Source organism: Schistocerca americana, chromosome 5 (genome assembly GCF_021461395.2).
Source record: "Schistocerca americana isolate TAMUIC-IGC-003095 chromosome 5, iqSchAmer2.1, whole genome shotgun sequence".
NCBI classification, from domain to species: Eukaryota; Metazoa; Arthropoda; class Insecta; order Orthoptera; family Acrididae; genus Schistocerca; species Schistocerca americana.
Genome location: NC_060123.1, coordinates 538760949 through 538769849, shown reverse-complemented (window position 1 = coordinate 538769849; position 8901 = coordinate 538760949). Strand labels below are relative to the sequence as shown.

The 8901-nt window shown below is 43.7% G+C and overlaps 2 non-coding genes across 2 annotated transcripts; one reads left to right on the top strand and one right to left on the bottom strand.

The window, feature by feature from the left end:
• Positions 1-7069: 7069 nt before the first annotated feature.
• Trnas-cga lies at positions 7070-7144 on the top strand. Its single transcript has one exon. It is a non-coding gene; the product is annotated as a tRNA-Ser (tRNA).
• Positions 7145-8624: 1480 nt separating this feature from the next.
• On the bottom strand, positions 8625-8698 carry Trnat-ugu. The gene has a single exon. It is a non-coding gene; the product is annotated as a tRNA-Thr (tRNA).
• Between the last annotated feature and the right edge of the window lie 203 nt (positions 8699-8901).

The following is an 8901-nucleotide window of genomic DNA, read 5'->3' as shown; positions in this document are numbered from 1 at the left end:
CATTCTCAACAGTAGTAGCCAATGTTTGAAAAAGTCAGACGACACATTTCAATGATGCGTACACGGATACATATGGCTAATGTTAAATTTACGTAAAGCGAAAGTAAGACGTGTGTAACAAGGCAGATGCTTGTAAATAAATGACATAGAGCCATCACCAAACTACCAATATAACATAATGGTGAATGAGATGTTTGATGGAATAAATGCTAATAAACATTAAGTTGGAAATAATTGTTGCAAATATCACTAGAGGGATAAGTATAAAATCAAGTCTTACAATGGCATAATAATGATATAGAGGTTAAATAAGTCGATCGTAGGGATAAGACTAACATTAAAACTACTCAAATGCATAGTGACATAATAATAAAAATAAAGTGTTGTAATGAGAATCATGAAATGTGTTGTATGTTAAGGAATCTTTGAATAGCCCTATGGTGTCAGTTAAGTAAATACTAGTATCAGGAGTATTATGCAAAGGGTAACTAGCGAGGACAATTCGGACCAAGAATACGATAGCACGAGTGCACGAAGGAGGCACAAGAAGTCGCAGAGGTGGACTGGGTGGCAGCTCACCGCCTAACTCCAGGGTGAATGCCCGCTGGACGGACCCTCAAGGCGGGGGAACGACGGCAGATGGCCATGTTATTGTTTTGCTGCCAGCCTGAGCGCATCAGCTGTGGCATCACCACAATAAGGACACCATACAGTGGGGAACACACAAGGCAGTGAGTGACACCATTCCTCTGTTGGGGACATCCATGCAAGGAGTCTTCAGGTATATTCCATCATTTGTGCACCAGAAGACACCTACTTAAGCTCAGTACAGAGTGTAGAGGTATTCCACACCCACACAGAATAAACAGGTGATGGTACATATAATGTGGGACTCCAAACTCAGGTGATACTCAGGCTTACATAAATTCTACTTGGACCTACATCCCTGTGTATGGGATACAGGCCAACCTATGGTTGTCGATGTGAGAGATCCAATTGTAAGTAGGCTGTTTAGGTTTTTTTATTGGTAAAGCCACCTCTGTATAAAAATCACTGGCTGTGCTGTGTGCAGTCTGTGTCTAGTTTGCATTGTTGTCTGCCATTTTAGTGTTAGGCAGCTGGCTGTGAACAGCGCGTAGCGTTGCGCAGTTGGAGGTGAGCCGCCAGCAGTGGTGGATGTGGGGAGAGAGATGGCGGAGTTTTGTAATTTGTCATGAACTGCTATATATATTATGACTATTAAGGTAAATACATTGTTTGTTCTCTATTAAAATCTTTCATTTGCTAACTATGCCTATCAGTAGTTAGTGCCTTCTGTAGTTTGAATCTTTTATTTAGCTGGCAGTAGTGGCGCTCGCTGTATTGCAGTAGCTTGAGTAGCGAAGATTTTTGTGAGGTAAGTGATTTGTGAAAGGTATAGTTTAATGTTAGTCAGGACCATTCTTTTGTAGGGATTATTGAAAGTCAGATTGCGTTGCGCTAACAAAATATTGTGTGTCAGTTTAAGCACAGTGTTGTATAATTGTTCAAAGGGGACGTTTCACAATGTCTAGACAGGCTGTTGCTGTGAGGGAAGAATGACTGCCAGCATGTCAACACAGGTAGAGCATCTACATTCAAAAAGCAGGACTCCAACTAAACCCTATGCCTAGATATGTTTCACGTGCCGGTGGTGTATGACCATTTTTCTTGTGAATGGTAATGCGTATCAGAGCCACCATGTGATGAACGCTGGTATTATGCTGATATTATGCTAGTATCACTTAAGTGGAGACAGAATTTTCTGCTCTACAGTGAATAATATTTGTGTGTTTTTTTTCTTTTCAAGTGGTCTGATGGCTTGCATATTATTTAACACGTAATCTGTACTTTTAAAATATACATGTAAGAACGGAATGCGTTAGTGTACTTATTTATGCTGATACTTATTCTGTTTCATGTTTCATTTGTAGATGCAAAGCACACATTGATGTAATCATACAGATGTACTGTACCTGGGTAAAGGTAGTAAAGTAGGACAATTTTCGACTGGGCATCTGTCACTAGCTGATTTTTGTGTGATGAAGTACATGGTACTCCATACACCCCAACTAGAATGCTCGTACTTCCTGTGGAGGATTACTAATTTATAAGGATATGGAATTGTGATTTTAATGTTGAGATGTCATATTTGTTATACATTTGATCACACACTGTTAGTGTAAAATTTTGGGACCTATTTTCATGTGCCAGCAGAAATTATGATCATTGGGTTGTCTGCCTTGAGGCAGGTTTTGACTGCATAACCCTCCATGCTTCTCTGTCTTCTGCGTTCCTCTTCATTCTTTGGTACCCTCCTTGTGTCCTGTGTCATCATCCAGCACCTGGAACCTTCTTGTGCTCTTCCCTCTCTTTCCCGGAATGAAACCTTCAGTGGCCTCTACTAGAAAGCAATCTCTTCTTAGATTGTGGTCTATCTAGCCTAGTACCCTGTTCTTCACCGTCAGTAGCATCCTCCGTTCTTCTCCAGCTCTCCTCAGTACCTTTTCATTTCTGACCTTATCTGTCCTGGTGATCTTCTCATTCTGTGCCACACCCATATTTCACAAGCTTCAATTCTCATCCTGCTTTCTCAAAGTCCACCTTTCAACTCCATAAAAGACTTAACCAGTCGCTTCCTTAACTTCTTGTTTAAACAACTAGTTAGGAGTCTTCTCTGCTTTTGAAATGCCTCTTTTGCCAGAGTCATTCTCACTTTGATATCTTGTTGGCAATCCATGTCTTCTTTAATCCAACTTCCCCAATACTTGAATGCTCTTACGTGTGCTATGATTTCTGACCCCAACTTAATTTTCACTTTTCTTTTCTTTAAGCCTATGACCATGCTATTGTTTCTTTTCTATTAACAATCATACCACATGCTGCACAGGTATCATTCAGGTCATTTAGCGTTTGAGTCAACGTCTCTTGCTTTTCTGCGAGGATCGCCATGTCATCTGCAAATCTTATACATTCAATTTTCCGCCCACCTATCCTGACGCCTCCTGTCCCATCCAAACAGCTTTCCAGTACTTCCTGCTGATAGATGTTAAATAGGATCGGCGACAGACAATAGCCCTAACACCTCTCCCACTCTTTCTGTCTTCAGAGATCCCATTACCTATTCGTACGCGAGCTTTCTGATTCAGGTACTGGTTTGCTTCTCTGTTTCAACTTTACTCCCTTCTTTTTCAAGATATCTAATAGCTTATCCCACTGCACTCTATCAAAGGCATTTTCGAGGTCTATGAAGGTCTTGCTCTTTTCAGTGTATCTTTCACTGGTGGTCCTTAGAAGTCCAATGGTAACCCGTGTTCCCTTTCCCATTATGAAACCGTACTGTTCTCCACCAAGTGTTTCTTCCAGCGTTCCCTATAGCCTCGTATTCAGTATTCGATGAACTACTTTCGCTGACTGCGATATTAGGCTGATTGTCCTGTGGTCTTCACACTTTTTGGGATTATTATTCTTTGGGGCTGGGACTACTACAGTTACGAGAAAGTATTTTAGACATTTTCCTTTGTCTTAGATATAGTTACAAAGAGATGTCAACTGATTTTTCCCTGTTCCTTTTAAACTCTGTAAGATTTCTGAGCAGAAATACGAATACGTAATTCACTTGAAATAAGACATCTCAATGATGTCCATATGGTTTTATAAATGTTAATCCACGTTTCAGATCTGATGATGGCGCATTCAGAGTGCTGAAATCGGTCACCTAGTAAACGATATTGAAGCGATCGTAGCTTTTCAATTATTTTAAAAATTATTTTATGTATATTTATTGGCAATGACGACTTTCGCGCTTCTGGGGCTTCTGCAAATTAAAGCAAGAAGTAATGTGGTGAGCCAACATCCGTGTTTAATGCAAGCATGTGGGACTGAGATAAAAATTGTGCCGGCCACTGTGGCCGAGCGGCTCTAGGCGCTTCAGTCAGGAACCGCGCGACCGCTACGGTCGCAGATTCGAATCCTGCCTCTGGCATGGATGTGTGTGATGGTGTGATGGCCATAGGTTGGTTAGGTTTAAGTTGTTCTAAGTTCTAGGGAACTGATGAAATGAGATGTTAAGTCCCATAGTGCACAGAGCCTTTTGAACCATTAATTTGATAAAAATTGTAAGTAAACATCGACCTATCTTCCTAAATCACATAAATGCATAATGGTAGTAAGAGGATACTTCCTTATAATTTTTACCTTAATGCCATGTGCTGGCATTTAAGACGGATGCTGGCACACACAAATTACTTGTTTCGTTAACGTAAACGTGCCATAAAAGGGTGAAACGCGAAATTTTCAATAAATTGGTAAGTAAAATTTACGATCAAGGCCGTCGTGTTTCAAAAAATTCGTAAACGGTTGCTGTACCAGGCGCCCAGCATGGTGTGGACCGAATTTTACATTTAAGACATTTACAACTGATTCAGCACTAATAACAGATAGATGATAAATATGATAAAGTGATTTATTACTCGACCAGAAATACCAATTAGTTACATATGGTTAGCATTTCTTGGGTCATGTATGTAAATTTTTGGGAATTACAGACGTCAGTTTAAGTTATATGTAGAGTCACAATTATTGAAATATATGAAAAAACCTAATGCATGCACACACTTTAGTCAACATCACTACAGATTTTAGGATTTAGTTATGACGTGTTCGATGATGTGATTCAGACGAATAGAGAAATTCTACATTACCCGCTGAAGTGTCGGAACGTAGATGCTGTCCATGGCCTCCTGAATTGCTGTTACCAGCTCAACAATGGTTTTGGATTTACTTTATACACCTTGTCTTTAATATAGTCCCACAGTGACATGTGTTCAGAACAGGAGAAAATGGCGGACAATTGAGACCCATGACAGTGGCCTCTTTATACCCCTGAGCCAGAATGCGGCCCTCAAAGTGTTACTCCAGGATATCAAAGAGTCCCCTGCTTCGATGAGATCGAGCTCCGTCTTGCATGAGCCACATCTTATCGAAATCAGGGTCAATTTGGATAATGGGGACGACATCATCTTACAAAACCTTCACATCCGTTCGGTAGTCACCGTGCCATCAAGGAATATCGCACCGATTATTCCGTGACTAGACATTGCACACCACATAGTCACCCGTTGAGGGTGAGGAGACTTCTCGATCGCGAAATGCGGATTCTCAGTCCCTCAAATGCTCCAGTTTGGCTTATCGACGAACCCATGCAAATGAAAGTAGGCTTCTTCGTTCAACCAAACCATACATTAGTATACTAATTCCCATCATACACCGCGGCTAACCGTGCTATTTGAACGTCCTGACGCAAACCGTTCAGAAGTTATGACGATTGTATTTCATACAGTTTAGCAATTGTCACGGCCTTGCCGCAGTGGATACACCAGTTCCCGTGAGATCACCTAAGTTAAGCGCTGTTCGGCGTGGCGGGCACTTTGATGGGTGACCATCGAGCCGCCATGCGTTGTTGCCGTTTTTCGGGGTGCACTCAGCCTCGTGATGCCAATTGAGGAGCTACTCGACCGAATAGTAGCGGCTTCGGTCAAGAATACCGTCATAACGGCCGGGAGAGCGGTGTGCTGATCCCACGCCCCTTCTATCCGCATCCTCCACTGAGGATGACACGGCGGTCGGATGGTCCCGGTAGGCCACTCGTGGCCTGAAGACGGAGTGCTTTTTTGAATAATTGTCACCGTGTATTTACCGACAGACGAGGAAAGCACATTGACTTTATTGTAGAATTTGTTATTATACATTTACGGTATATTGATAATTTTTACTTATGGACCGTTATTATACATTTCATTGTCATGTCACATATAAGGTATTAGTACCAGTTCTGACATTTGTAAGTTATCATCACGTGCTCTACCGGTGTATTTAAGCCAGATTTGCACTAGAAGCAGGATATGCACGATCTGCGTGTAGCAAAGTTGTAGCTGGAGTTTGCAAGTGTACACTAAGCAGGCAGTATTTAAGAACTTATAAATCAATATTTCCTACTCACGCATCACGGCTGCTGGAGGGGTCATCTAGTGCACGAGTAGATCATCTCAGGGTGAGGTGTAACAAATTTGACACCTAAGGCTGAGATGTGTAATTAAAAAAAAGAAATAAAAGGTAGTAAATTTCAGACTTAAGTGAGCTTTATGAGAGCAAAACGAAGTGTCTGTATTGTCGAGCGAAGTACAGCACTAAGGGCGCTTGCCAGCTCTCAACAGGCGAGCACGTCCCTCTCGCGGCACGCGATGGCCGGATAAACGTAAATATTGTGAAATATTTAATTTCATCGCATAACAGCGGCGCCGGGTGAAATATTAAAAGCTTTGGCGCGCGGGCGAGTGCCGTGCGACCCAGGGCCGCAATAGCGCGCCGACGGCAGGCACGCCGCTAGCGCTGGCCGGTCGCGGTGGACGTGACGGGAATGAGGTCAGGCGGGCGACGCAAGCCGCGCCGGACGCAGCCGAGCCGGCGAGGCGACACGGTGGAACAGGTGCACGGCGCCGGCGACGCCCCGCGTTTGGCGGGCTAGCCGGCCAGTCCAGGCGCGTCCTGCTGCCGCTTTATCCGGCTGCCGCGTCGAGATGGGCGGATCAGGCCCTCTGGCGTTTTAGCCACCTAGTCGGACGGGCTCTTTCACTTACGGCAGGCATACGTGACAGTTTTTCACGATACTATTCTTCGTCCGTATTCTTTCCAAATAGCGAGCACGGGCATGAAATTCGAAGCGCTTCAGATGGCAGTCACTTAGAACAGCCCACGTCGACTACTTAGTGACGCCCTTTTTTATGTTAATGTAATTCCGTTCTGGGTTCAGGAGCGAGGGACAGACTCTGGCCGATAAAATGTAGTAATTCTATAGCAACAGCTGTTATGTTGGTGTTGTTTTATTAGGCAACAAGTTTGAACATCCCCCAGGCTGTGGCTAAGCCATGTCTCCACAAACTCCTTTTTTCAGGAGTGCCAGTTCTGCAAAGTTCGCAGCTTCTGTGAAGTTTGGAAGGTAGGAGACGAGGTACTAGCGGAATTAAAGTTGTGAGGACGGGGCGTGAATCGTGCTTGGGTAGCTCAGTTGGTAGAGCAGTTGCCCGCGAAAGGCAAAGGTCCCGAGTTCGAGTCTCGGTCCGGGACACAGTTTTAATCTGACAGGAAATATCAAGTTTGAACCTTTCGATCGCGTCATCTGTAGACCTGTAACATAAGTGACACCAACTACCACTCATGCAAGTACAAGACAAGGCCTCGATACACGTATCTTGTTCCACAGATATCGGAACTTCATAAGCATATTTCCATAGCTCGTGGTCTCGTATCTAGCGTTGTTGCTCTGGATCACGGTGTTCGATTCCCGGGAGGGTTGGGTATTTTCTCTGTCCGGCGACTGTATAAGTTGTCGTCATCATTTCATCATGATCATGATCATCGTCATCATCATTCTTGATAGTAGCTCGATTGGACTGAGTAAAAATTGGGACTTGGTATGGGCGCTGATGGCGCAGTTGAGCGCCCCACAAACCATACATAATCATCATCATTCATGAGCATACATGCTTGCTGTTACATGTCTAAAGAGGGTACGTGCTTATGAAGTTCAGATATCTACGGAACCAAGTACGGCTAGGGCCTTGCCTTACATATACAAGAGTAGTACTTGGTGTTCAAATGGCTCTGAGCACTATGGGACTTAACTTCTGAGGTCATCAGTCCCCTAGAACTTAGAACTACTTAAACGTAACTAACTTAAGGACATCACAAACATCCATGCCCGAGGCAGGACCGTAGCGGTCGCGCGGTTTCAGACTGTAGCACTTAGAACCGCTCGGCCAAGTACTTGGTGTCATTCATGCGACAGGTCAGAAGATGACGTAATTGAAACGTCGAAAGTGGTTGCCTAACAAAACAGTATCACTATAACGGCAGTGGCGTAATATTATTATATTTAATTTATTTTATCATCAATCCTCAGACTAATCTGATGCGGACCGCCACGAATTCCTTTCCCTTGCAATCCGTTTCATCTCGGAGCAGCACTTGCAGCCTACGTCCTCAATTACTTGTTGGATGTATCACAGTCTTTCTACAATGTTTACCCTCTACAGCTCCCTCTAGTACCATGGAAATTATTCCCTGATGTGCTATCATGCCGTCTCTTCTTCTTGTGTTTTGCATGTAGTTCTTTCCTCGCCGATTCTACGAAGGACTTCCTCATCCCTTACGTTAATAGCCCACCTAATTTGCTACACTATTCCGTAGCACCACACCTCAAACGCTTTATTCTCCTCTGTTCCGATCTGTCCACAGTCCAAACCTCATTACCAAACAGTACTGTGTTCCTAACGTATATTCTGACTAATTTCTTCCTCAAATTAAGACCTGTAATTGATACTAGTACATTTCTCTACGTCATAAATGCTCCATTTGCTTGTGCCAGTATGCTCCTCATTTCATCCTTACTCCGTTCATTACGAGTTATTTCGCTAACTAGGTTGCATAATTCCTTAACTTTGTCAGTTTTGCCATCGTCAATCCTAATGTTAGGAATTACAATGAAATGAACACCCTGAGCTGCTTACAGGCGTTGACATACGTCAACGGGGACAGATGAAAATGTGTGCCCCGACCGGGACTCGAACCCGGGATCTCCTGCTTACATGGCAGACGCTCTATCCATCTGAGCCACCGAGGACACAGAGAATAGCGCGACTGCAGGGATTTATCCCTGGCACGCCTCCCGCGAACCCACTTTCTCAACGTATTGTCCCGCACTACATTCGTAGTGCCCCCACCCATTGTACTAATTACTGACGGCGCGTTGACGATTCCCGTAAGAGTTCGGCCACTGTTTGTGCATTCGCACAGAAGAAGAAGTGGCCGGTGAGCCTTAACTAT